This window comes from Helianthus annuus, chromosome 15 (assembly GCF_002127325.2).
Source record: "Helianthus annuus cultivar XRQ/B chromosome 15, HanXRQr2.0-SUNRISE, whole genome shotgun sequence".
Lineage (NCBI taxonomy): Eukaryota > Viridiplantae > Streptophyta > Magnoliopsida > Asterales > Asteraceae > Helianthus > Helianthus annuus.
In genome coordinates this window covers 135,323,580-135,337,184 of record NC_035447.2, presented here as the reverse complement: position 1 = coordinate 135,337,184, position 13,605 = coordinate 135,323,580, and the positions used below count along the sequence as shown (strand labels likewise).

Below are 13,605 nucleotides of genomic sequence, written 5' to 3'. Positions count from 1 at the left end.
TGTTCAACCCTGATACTCCTTGAAACCGAACCTGTTGTGGAATCGGCTGATGGCAAGTCAATTGAAGCCTCATATGTTCGTTGGGATGCAAACTCGACCTTGTGGGACAAGTGTTCGACATCGACCTTCCTTCTGCTATCCTTGATAGTTTCGATACAGTAGTTAGCGTGGATTGGTTGTCCAGATATCGCGCAGATATACCCTGTGAGGAGAAAATTTTGCGTGTCCCTCTCCCTAGTGGAGAATCGTTATCTATTCTAAAGCGTCAGAGTGGTGCAAAGGTTAGCGCCATTTCAGCTATGAAAGCCCAGAAGTGTCTATGGAGGGATTACCCCGCTATATTAGCACTCGTTACTAATAATAAGGCTAAGGAAAAGAGGATCGGGAATTCACCAATTGTTCGTGATTCCTTCCGACGTGCTACTCGAAGAACTTTCAGGTTTACTTCCACAACTGTTAGGTAGAATCTCAGTTTGATCTCACACTAGAGGCAGCCCTGATTACTCGTACTCCTTACCGTCTTGCACCAGGAGGGTTGCAAGAACTGTCTAATCAATTACGGGAACTGTTGGACATGAGTTATGTCGGACCTAGTTTTTCGCTCTGGGGGAGCACCAGTTATATCCGTGAAGATAAGCCTTTTCGTATGTGTACTGATTATCGAGAACTCAACAAGGTGACAGTCAGGAACTGTTTGCCTCGACCATGTATTGACAACCTGACGACCAGTTACGAGGGTCAAGCTCCCATTCGAGGATTGACTAACGAACGAACTATCATCAGATGGAAGTCCAAGGGGAGAATATTCCTAAGACGGCATATCGAACGTAGTGCGGCCATTATGACCTTGTATTCCATGACCTTTGGTTAATCAACACACTAGCAGTTTTATGGATCACATGAATCGACGGTGGTAACCTATGACGTTTTGAATCATATCCAGGAGAAAGGAACACCATGAACGGCACTTGTATTACATCTTAGAGCTCCTAGGGGAGGAGCAACTCCATGCGAAGCCTACATAAGCGTGACTTCAGGATTCGAGAAGTGCATTTTTCTCAGTCGCGTAGTCAGCAAAGCGGGGATACACGTGGATCCCGCCATGATCCATTTTATTAGAAATTGATCAGCACCCAAAGAGTCCTTCGGGGATACAACAATTTCTTGGTTTCACTAAATACTATCACAGGTTCATCGTGAGATTTTCAAAGATTGCGCAGCGTTAACCTCTTTAGCACAGCAGGGTGTTGTGTATTCGTGGGAGACAAAACAGGAGGACGTCTTTTCAGCTTTTGAAACCCAACACTACAATGCACTGAGCATCGTCTTTACCTGAGGGTACAGGTGATCTAGTGGTATACCATGATGGTTCGAATCAGAGTCCCAGTTACGAGCCGAAGCAGCACGAGAAGGTGATGAATTACGTAGGTGATTTACGAAGTGGATTTACACGAGTCACAACCAGCGGTGGAAATCGTGGTCCTTGGATTTAAGTTGGAGGCATTACTTACCAAATGCACTACTTAGATCGATCACAAGGAAACTGACAAGTCTTCGCAGCTTGTGAATATTCCTCTGATAGAAGCAGTTTCTAGGTATGAGGTGCCAACTTCTACTATCTCTAATTGTGATCCGCGTTTATACTCGATTTATGGCAGACATCACACAAATCCTGTGGCTCAAATCTAGACATGAGCACTACCTATCACCATTAGACAGATGGTCAGAGTAAACGAACCATCCAGACACTCAAGGACATGCTACGAGCATGCGTGTGATTGACTTTAGTAAGAATTGGAAGGATACTTACCTTTGGTTGAGTTCTACTGCAGCAGTTACCATTCTAGTATTCAGACAGCTCTGTTTGAGGCATTGTATGGACGATAATGCCGATCTCCTTGTTGGGCTAAGGTGGGTGACAACATAATCATAGGTCCAGGACTTGTACTCGAAACTCTTGGAAAGATTGTTTAGATCGGAAATCGTTTGGCGGCAACGCGTGGCCATCAGGAAAACTGATAAGCTTAGGAAACACTGGGAGTTCGCTGCAGGCGAACGCGTCATGATTGAAAGTCTCACCCTGGGAGGGTGCGATGCGCTTTGGGAAGCGTGGCAAGCTTAATTCACGTTGCGTTGGGCCATTAAAAATTCTGGAAAGAATCGGCAACATGGCCTACAAACTCGAGTTACCTGATGAATTGGGTAACATTCACGATGTCAGTTATGTCTCGAAACTAAAGAAGTGTTGTTCGATGAAACACTTGTGATACCCTTACTAGCGCCAAGGGTTAACTACAAGTTGCAGTTGTCGAGGAATCGGTGGAAAAAGGGACCAGGTTCGTTAACATAGTCGCATTCCAATTATGAGAGTTCCTTGAAACTCAAGACGTGGACCGGGGTTCACGTGGGAACACGGAGATCAGATGAGGCACAAGTACCGCAACTTTTCAAAACGACGAAACCCAAATTCTGATGAGACTGGTGAATTTCAGGACGAAATTCCCTTTCAAGTTGGGATGATGTGGTACTCGGGGGAAAATCCACAGTCATCCTGATTTACTCATCACTTCATTTCCTCTTTGACCGTTTATCAAATTTCGGGACGAAATTTCTTTCAAGTTGGGGATGATGTGACAACCCGAAATCTCAAGGGCCTTTCTCTACGCATCAGTTGTCTGGCAATCCTATTTTAGCAAATCATTTTATGCTATATTATGTGCACCATTTATGTATTGTTATGTTGGTTGATGAACAACTTAAGAGTCGTTTATGTTTCATCTAGTACTCGACGCAGAATGATAGTTCTTCGTCATCTTGTCTTCAACGAAGCAAGTTGTTCGCCGTCAACTTGTATTCGACAAAGAATGATAGTTCTTCGTCACCTTGTATCCGACGAAGTATATGTGACAACTGCCAAATTTGTATGCATCCGTACAATTAATTAATCTTAATTAGTGCTTAATGACTATGCTGAATTACAATTAATTGCTTCCCGATTACTGTATCATACTTACATGTGCATCACATTTCATACTGTCACATCATTTTTACATACAAACTTTAGTGACAAAGACGATGCATAAAGCACGGTTAGCACAGTTAGCGGGTAACTCAGAAAATACTGACGATGTTCAGTACATAGACAAATAATGTTTTGAGACCCAGTATGGGCCAGAGATAAGGTACTACACTAGTATGGTGTGTAGGGAAGTAAGGACCATAAAACTGCTTCACTAGGTGATAGTTTAAGTGTCGGAAAGTGCCTAAAACCCACAAAAAGTGCAGAATTCTGCATATTTCAGCAAAATTCAGCTTTTTAACAAGCTAGTAATGTGCAAAAATATGACTAAATGGTCATGAATGCTTTCCTAAGTATCAGGAATTAAAAGTATCACAAAAGGGTACATAACGAACACTAAACGATATAGTTTAGCACTTTAACGAACCGGTATCTAACCGAACAACCGGACACTACCCGAAACATCAAAATTACACTAGAAGCATTGTTTTAATGTTTCTGAGCTAGTTATGATCCCCGAACATCATAACACCAACTAAAAATATCTAATAACCAAGATGTGTAACTAATGCTTGAAATTAAACTAAACATCTAACTAATTAGTTTAACCTATACTAGAACCCCCCCCCCCCTCCCACCTTGGTCACGGCCCACATGGCCTATTTATGGGATTTTATATGATCTTGCAAGATCTCCTTTGATCTTCCTTGGATTCATCAAGATTTGCTAAGGATATGTTATGTACTAAGTAGACATATTACATAATGGATAATAAAATGGTGGAAGATTATAAGTAAAGCCATAACTCTCATTTCTCACATCACACTCATCTTCTTCCTTTCCTCTTGTCTTGCTCACGACCACAACCAACATCCACAATCCCACCATTTTCATCTCATCTTCATCCATTCTAACGAGTACACAAGGTGTAAGGGGCTAAGTTAGGAAGCTTGGAGCTTTCGGAAGTCGAAGGACCTTCACCGTTTGCTTTTATCCACTTCATTTCTACACTTGATCATCCCTAGCGTTGAGCTAGTAGTAAGATCTTCTACTCCTCATTTTACATCTATTTTAAGTGGTTAAAAGATGTTACAAGATGATTATCATAAAGAACACTAAGAAACAAGAAGTTGAAACACGAACATAAGCTTAAAATTATAAGAAAACTTAAAGGAATCATGTTGTTTAGTGTTGTTGTGATATTTGATGAATGATTGTTTGTGTAAATGATGTAGATCATTATATGATCTTGCTAGATCATGATTGAAAACATAATCTAGCAAGATGAGAGGATGAAAATGTTAGAGAATTATAAATCATCCTCATGGAAGACATGAACTTGAAAAGATATATTGTTTTCTTGAAAAATAATAATCAAAGTGGGTTAATAATCATATAGATCTAAAATTTATGAATGGTTTTCCAAAAGAACCAAGCTTGAAATATGAGTTTTAGTGGATCTTGGTTCTTACATAAACAAATACTATTTTTAAGGGTTAAACAAGTGTAGAAACACTTGTGTAACAAAAAGATTACATAAAGAAGCATTTTTAGAAAATGTGTTTGGAAGTTGTAAACACCCAACTCCTTTAAAAATGAAGTTTTCAAAGAATTAAATATATTTCAAAGGGTAACTAAACTCACTTAACACACTACCAAGTTACTACAAGTTTTTTTTTTTTTTTTTTTTTTTTTTTTTTTTTTTTTATGAAAGTTCAAGTTCATGATGTTAGGAAAATTACATAATTTTAGCACTAGGTAAGTGTTGATGGAATTACTGATTAAATTGTTGATTGTTGTGATGATTTTAAAAAGAAAATGATATGATTTAAAAGCATGGACACCTCCATTTTTAGGGGAAACTATGGCAAAATTTTTTAAAAATATAAACACTTAGAAAAATATTTTCAAACAAGTATTTATAAGTGTATTTTAACCATGGGTTTCCTACATAAACTTTGCCATAATTTTTGTTACAAAAATACAAGTATTGGAGGTTGGTTTTTATAAATAAGAATGGATAAATATATATTTAGAATATATATTTACATTAAAGACATGATGTGTGTGAGTACTTGTATGCTTTGTGTAGTAGTTATATTATTCTAGGGATGAAATAACATAACTTGACAAAATTCCAAGAAATTACAATCCAAAATATTACCAAGAATCTCATGGAATAATTATACAAGTTACATACATAATATTGTGAAACCGAACGAAAGAACGTAACTTGCAAATATTCCGGAAAATACGTTATAAATATATTTTTGGTAAATAATATTTTGGATACCGAAAGAATGAAAATGGGATTTTCACAATTATCACAAAGTTATGTCATATTTTGACAAGAAGGAGAAATATAATTTTTGGCGATTAAAAATATATGATTTCTTGGAATTATTTAGGAGATATATGATTTTTGAGAAAAATATATATTTTCTTGAAATACATTATTTTGGACAAAATAAGTTTATATATATTTTCTAAGTAAGACTTGAAAATATATTGTTTTGGAAATATATATTGGGAATATATTGGCATATTTTTATTTGGAATAATACACCGGAATACGACGCCAATACATGGCAAGTTATACAAATACAAGAATACGAAAATACATGTATGAGATACCCCCATCCTTGGGAAGGAAATACGAATATAAATACTTGAGAAGTATTGTTACAAAATATTGTTTAGCGATTATTCCAAAATTAAACATAATTTAAAGTTAAGATATTTATTATTTTAACGAATGATTATATACTTGGAATACTACCAAAGACACTTTAAAACATAACTCAAGGGCACTAATCAATACTAAGACAAGGCACGACCCGCTCGTCTAATGGACCGTAGTACGCATGTAGGTAGTCGTGCGTTCTAGAGGAAGCTTTGAGTTACATCGGATACAAGGAACGCAAAGCTGTGAGTTCATGTCCCCCTTTTCTTTAAACTGTTTTGGTTTGTTTACTTCGAGGGTGAAATACATGTTACGAAAGGATTACATACAAATACAATTGGTATGGTTAGCCAAGGAAAGAACCATAGATCATGTGAATGGGTAGGCGGATACTTGAGACCATTAATCCTCGTATAAGGACCGAGGGGCATGAGTGATAGATCTATTTGCGTGTAGCGAGCCCCATCCATGAGTCTACCGAATGGGCCATGAGGTGACTATGTCTTACAGCCGGAAGCTCGGTACAAAGTCTGCTAGGTTTGAGTATTCCTACACCATGTCACGTATATTAATGTATTAGCTACACATTAATTGATCTGTTTCCTTGATGCTTTCATACCGGGACTTATAAACTTACATACATACTTACAACGATTTCAAAGGTTTATACATACACTCAAACGAACATATGAACTCGCTCAACTTTTGTTGATGTTTTCAAACTACATGTATTTCAGGGAATTTGTAAGTGGATCTGGCGGGCGTTGGAAGTTTTTATGCTGCGTTAGAAATAAAGATGTCATCCATGGTCTTTGGGTTTGGTCAGTGTGTCTTATTCCTGGACGAGACACGTCTTTCAAACCTTGGTGTTATTCCATATCTTTGACAAGTCCTTAATGAACTCATAAACAATTTGTACGGTTTGTAAAACTTGAATTTGAAATCTACGTTTTAAAACAATGTTGTTATGTTTTGAACTTATTTAATGGATGACAAACCTGTGGTTTTATCATATAGTTGATGTTATGATTGAATGCTATAAGATCGTTTTACCGACCAAACGAGTCGATCAGAAAAGTTTATGCTCAATACGAGAGGCGGAAACAAACATATTGAGTTCAATTCAGCAAGATATACACTTTAAACTATCGTTAGATTGATTTGACAAAGTTTTACAGCGAGACGACACTTCGGCAGCAGTTCAGCACTGAAACCGAAAAGTTACAAATGAAATGACACGTTGGGTATTCATAGGCTGGTAATTTCGTGTGGAATTACTTCACACGAAATTAAGACTCATGCGGAATTAAATTCCGTACGGAATTAAACAGTAATTTCGTGCGGAATTACCACTTGGTAATTTCGTGCGGAATTACCTCCAAACCCATTTTTGACATGTTTTTCGTACTACGTGCCCTGATCTATCTATTTACATACAAGACTCGATACAAGACGAAGTCGACAGACGTATGCACCAACAGACTCCCTCTCGGATGTTGACGAGTCTTAAGTGTCGAGTCTTCAATCTTCAATCTTTATCAGTCTTCTCGAACTCCTCTGAAATATCTGACACTGTAAAGCATCCTCAAATCTCTCTCTCTTCTCTTCTCTATCAGCATCAACAGATAACCTCCCCTCGGATGTTGATCTAATCTTCAATCTTCTCTTTTACTCTTGATCAGATCTCTTGATTCCTTAAGTTCATCAGCATCATCAGCTTGCATGAAATTTAGCTCCAGGATCATTATTTTGCTCTACAATCTTCCCTTTGTTAACAGACTCCCCCTTGACTTGTGCTCATGATCGTAATCTGGCTTTCACAGGTTCAAGATCATTATCTGGCTCACTTTCTACTGAGGATTGAAACCTGGTTTTCTCTGAATACAGAATCCTCAGAAATCAGAACCTGGCTCTTCTCAGATTTCATACCTGCACAATCTCTACCACACAATAAATTTCACAAATTTAAAATTTAAAATTTATGTACTCTGATTACCATTTTTAGTAAAACGAACTCAATTAATGATTTTACAATATTAATTTCTGATGACCCACTTGCAGGAAAATCATTTTATTTCAACCAAACTCCCCCTCACAGATTGTCCATCATGTTTAGCACTTGGAATTTTGAAAAACAACTTATGAACACCAGTTGTCGAAAATCTTTTTGTATTTTTCAAAAGTTTATGCTAAAACACAACTAAAATCTTTTTGGGTTTTTGTTTATAAAGATATGCAATAAGGAAATATTTACAAACAATATTTTGTGAGTTTGTGTAAGAGGATCATATCAGTTTTGAGACAAATCACTAACACCGTTAAGCTTTAGACATTTAAAGTTCTAAACAATTCACTTAGATTGTCAGTATACAGATCCAGTTAAATTTTCACACAAAGTTCAACTGTTTCGAGATACGAGATTAGTGTTTTATGCACTTAAACTTATTCGTGTGTTCCACCTCAGAATATACTCTCGTATCCAGATTTCTATATTTAGTCTTACATGTGAATGTACACTAATGATATCTGTAAATGGGTAAATGCGAAACCGTGAGAGCTCAGGTCAGAACTTCTGTTCGTGCAGAGAGATGACGGTTCGACTTTAGGTGTGTCCCATTTGGGGATCTTTTCTTCAATAGCACATGATTAGCATTTTTCAATGTTTCATCATTTTTTGTACTGAGGGCTGGCTTTAAGATTAAAGCTTATGCAAAGTATTATACGAGGACTAGGCTATTGTTTCCACAAAATCAGAAGTCCTGGTATAATACCCCAGATATCACCACGCACAAAGACCTAGCATGCAAAGTATTATAAGTAAGTTTGAATTTTATGTTTATACCTCGAAAATAATCTACTGAATGTGTAAAAATCTACTGACACATCCACAGTGAGATCGTTTATCACATTTTAACTTTCCAAATCTTTAGCGTGTTGTGATAGTCCACTGATGTACTATCATTTTGTAACACCCCAAAACGGGTTTGGTAAACGAACCACGTTAATATTAATAACGGGTAAAATACCGTTAGTGGTAAAAAAAAAGAAACTTGACTAAGTTGGTTGATTACTATTTAGTAGCTAGTTTATAAAGAAACATTAAAACTTGAGGGGTCATGATGGTAAATCATGATAGATGAGGTTTTAATAAGAAAACTACACCAAAAACACACAACTAAGTGTGTGTTCTGGTCGACCATCAGAGGAAAGAAAAAAAAGGGTTTCAAGAACCCTAACACCAACTTGGTCAATTGGAGGAAAAATTAAGGGCTAATCACTCCATGATTATGAAATTGTAATGTACTCTACTATCTCATCACTAGGTAAGTCTCAAATCTTGTTTTTGTTAGAATGCCTATGATGGAGAAATTCTTGATTGAGTATGTTGGTGATGATTTAGCTTGTATTGGGTAAAATTGATGTTTATGGAGGATTAGGAACATCAATCTACCATTAATAAGACTAAAATTAGTGAATTGTTCATGATTAGTATAAAACATGCTTTAGGAAGTTGTACTTTATGCTAAGAATGACTTATGCACACTAGGTGTTTGATGAAATGCCTAGATGAGCCAAGAATTTTGGTTACTATGTAAATGGAGACTAGTTGCTATGATGCATGTTTTGATGTCCTAGCTTAAATCCGATTCATGTTAATCATGTTTAAACCGTAAAAAGTCGTATCATAATGTGATTAGCATGTTTAAAATGCATTGAATGAATTGAGACATGAGAAATCCATAGATCAGGTAGTCGTTATGTTATGATGACTAACTAATCAAGTGTGGTGAATGTTGTATCAAGTTGATCCTATCAAGCTAGGTGAAAGCTTGGACGAAGTGGGTCAAACGAGCTAATGGAGTGCGAGACTTCTAAATGGCAAATAAAGGCGACTCGTTTGATAATGCGGATGATAAGGTCGGGGGCTATACACGACCTAAAGGAAGATCTAAGGTACGCGACTTGTCATCCCGTTACATTTATGTAGACAAACTTAGTTACAATACGTTTAATGATTGATATAGCGAATATGGTTGCGTTGATATGTCATTGAGGTGATAGAATTCACTCAACAACCAAACGGGTCAAAATAGATAGTTAAAATATGTGCAATATTGATATAGCAAAAATGGTTGTGTTTGGTATGCCATTGAAGTGATGGAATTCACTCAACAACCAAATGGGTCAAATTAATAGTTAAATAATAGCGATCAAAATAAAGACACCATTTGGTAAAAGTTATAATGGGTCGAATAATTTAAGAATATTGTCTTTAAGGTAATAACTTACGGCGCGAACTGGAATAGGTTCAAGGGGCATGATGGTATTAATCTATCATCATACGTTGAAAAATAGTCATGTTGACTAAACGGGTCAAATGGTATGTTAATACCATTTGACAAATAAAAAAAAACTGACGACTACTTGTTGAGTTTTTGTGATTACAGGAAATAACATATGTTGCGTTGCTTTAACTAGAAAATTTAAAGCAAGAGGTATGTAAACGGTTCAATGCTATGACTCGAGCCAGTTACACATAATTAGATTTATAGTTGAAAATAGTATTTTGGTCAGGTAATTAGTGGAAGTCTTTTGTCGTAAAATGAGGACTAAAATTGACCAAAAAGCCCTTGATGGGTAAATTGGGCAAACGACCCAAATGGGTTGTTTAGGAATTTGCATTAAGATTACAAAATATAGGTAGATGCCTTAATGTAGTAAAATGATGGGTGAAAGGAAAGAGTGAAATTTAAAGTTAATGGTAAATCCTTCTAACGGGTCAAAATGAAGTTTTGGCGCATAACTTAACCTTCTAACGGGTCAAAACGAGTTAATGGTTTTGAGATAATGAATATCTAAAAAAATTACAATAATTTAAATAAAAGTGGTTTAATGAATCATGAAACGGGTCAAAAGTGTTAAAAAGGAGTTTCAAGCCGAGAGCTTGAAATATGAATTTTTGAAGTAGTTGAATATCAGGTTTTAACTCCATAAGATGGAGAATTAAATTTCGAACGTGTAGGAAAAAGAATCACGTAAAACGGATAAGTAGAATGAAAGTTATGGCATTTTGAAGTTGGATTTTTGGTTAAAACTAGAGCTGGGCAAAATCCAGGTCCAGAAAACGGACCTGCTGGAAACTGGTCTTTCCCGCGCCATGCTACGGGTCACAAGGTTTGGGCCGCGACACGCGATAGACGTCGCGCCACGCGACAAGCTGAGCATAGTCTCTCGCGACACGCGAGAGACATAAAAGCTGGAAAAAAAATATTTTTGTTATGTATGTTTGATGTGTAGAACTTGTTTAAACTCATTTTAAGTTATCAAAACTAACTTTTATGTTGGTTTTGAATTTAGGCGAACCTAGTAAGCTTCCGGATGAAGATCAAGCATGGACAAGAACCGAACACATGACCGAACAAAGCTTCCGCATTGATCTATTTTGTTTTATTTATAAGTGAATCTTGTAATCACTTGATACTACGTTTTGAATGTTTTAAATATGTTTGAATGTTAACTTGACAAAGTTTTTGAAAAGTAGCATTTTCGTATAAATTGCGTATATTTAATGTTAAAATCGTGTTAAATTGAGACAGGTGTTACAAGTTGGTAATCAGAGCTCATGGTTAAAGAGTAAAGTGTGTTCGGTTCGAGGCTTGATCTCAAATCCAGTAAGTTATATGTATATAAACGATTTAGCATATTAAAGTGTTATAAACAACACATAGGGTTATCGTGTAATACACGTTACCCCAATTAAAATGACTGATATAGTTAACGAAATTACGTGTGTTGACACGTATAGTAGAAAGCCTTATATTATAATTTGTGTTATGAATATATTTATTATTAATGTGGTTATCAACACCTAAAATAGTTTAGGCTTGTTCCACAAGATTTCCTCAATTATATATAGTCTTTTGTATCTCTTGTAATATACATCTCAATCAATGAAATATTAGATCTATTCTCCCTATTATTTTTCTTCTTCTTTCTTTGCTAAAGGCTAGTTTCACAACACGTTATCAGCACGACAGTAGTCTCTCGAATAACCCTAATCTATCTTCATCATTATCCTAATGTTGAAGTAAACTAATCGTCGGTTCGACTCCCAATTCAAAATCTAAAGAAATCAAATGGGGTCCGATGAGTCGCCATCAATTTTGTCTTGATTTCTTGGTTGAAGAAGAAATCACAATACCCGATCCCGTTTTGCTACACAACTTCCGACCTGTTTACTGTCAATCTGAACCACTGCTGTATCGCTTAAACCGTATTTGAAAACATCAGGTAACCTCTTCAGCTGTTCTTGAATTTTTATCCTTATATTGAAACTTGGATCTTGGTTGGGAAATATGGCGGTTAGGGTTAAAGATTTACGTTTAATAAAACTGGGCATATGGTATGTGGTGAATTGGTTTGGATATTTACTGATGGATACTATAAAAGCTATTAAATTAATAATCGTGTATGTATATTAATTTTTGGCTTTTATTTTATAATAATATTTGGGGATGAGATAAATTGTTTTTATTGTAATTATTGACAGTTGGTAATTAAAGAGCTTTTAAGGTTTGTCCTATTTTTCTACGATGAATTACGTTTTTGGTTGAAATTAATCCATTTTATAAAGTTATTTATTTCTACAATGAAAAAATATTATGTATATTTTATTGTGGAAATATACATAAACTAGACCAAGAACTTGTTAGTAAATTTTGGTTTCACATGTACTGGATGTATAAGTTACATATATGGGTTAAAAGATTAACAGGTTAATAGAAAGCAAAATAAAACTTTAAAAAGAAAAACTCTAGACTTGGACCCAAAGTGTGGATGAACGAAGGACATGGGCTGATATATATATTTTTTCGGTTCTAAGAATTGTTAGTTATTGTCTTTAAATATTTAAATTAAACCACTATCTACATTTAATAGATAAGCATCGGCCAACACTTTTATTTTTGTGATTTCCTTTTCATAAGTTAATAATATATTTTATTGATATATAACAAATACATGATTTTAATACTAAGTTTACGGAATAGTTTTACATAATATTATTGGTGTGTTACTCCTTTCATCATTGTTGGAAGTGATTTTATAGAGAATTTAAATCATTAGCCATTGTTAAATGTCATGTTAAGTTAAAGATTAAACTTGAGCTAAAGAATAAACTTTTCGAATAATATGGTTTTGTTGAAAAACTAATTCTTGGTATGGATTGGTATTTAAATATATATTCAACTATGTTGTTTGAATAAAGTTGCATTTATGGTGTGGATTGGTGACAAGTTTTTATCTTATAAAATTGAGTAATTTATAAGTATAGGCATTCTAATATATATGTTATTACTTTTTCTTTTTACTGATAGATTATAGTAGTTACATCCTTTTGTTTATTAAATTCTAAACATTTGTTTACCTCAAAAATACGTACCCTTTTGTCTCATAGGTCAATTATGGATTTGAATGTATTCACATTGAAATAATTTTTAAAAGAAAAATTCAATATGTATAACTATAATCTATTATTAGAAATGTATTATTTCATGATGCATTGCATCATATATCAGTTTTCTTTATGGAACAACAATGCTTTGAAAGTCACTTAGTTGGTGTTGATAAAATAAAGAATGAATTTCTATTGTTTTATTGGAAAATTATCATAATTGTAATTGTATATATTTGTTCCATTATCACTATCAAGAAAGAGTATATATATTCTTAGATAAAACACTCTAAGTTTCATACTCACACGTTGCATTATCAAGTTATGAAACATCGTAAGATGTTAGACCGATAATATTATATGACTCGGACACAAAATTACTTTTCAATTGTTGTTATGTAAAAAGAAGTTTTACTTTATAAGTGAGAATCGGATCAAAAAACAAATTTT

At 35.0% G+C, this 13,605-nt stretch overlaps 1 long non-coding RNA gene across 1 annotated transcript; it reads left to right on the top strand.

Moving 5' to 3' along the window:
• The first annotated feature begins 8,869 nt into the window (after positions 1–8,869).
• LOC110917215 lies at positions 8,870–11,294 on the top strand. The gene is made up of 3 exons (XR_002580423.2): positions 8,870–9,025; positions 9,507–9,656; positions 11,061–11,294. It is a non-coding gene; the product is annotated as an uncharacterized LOC110917215 (long non-coding RNA).
• The last annotated feature ends 2,311 nt before the right edge of the window (positions 11,295–13,605 follow it).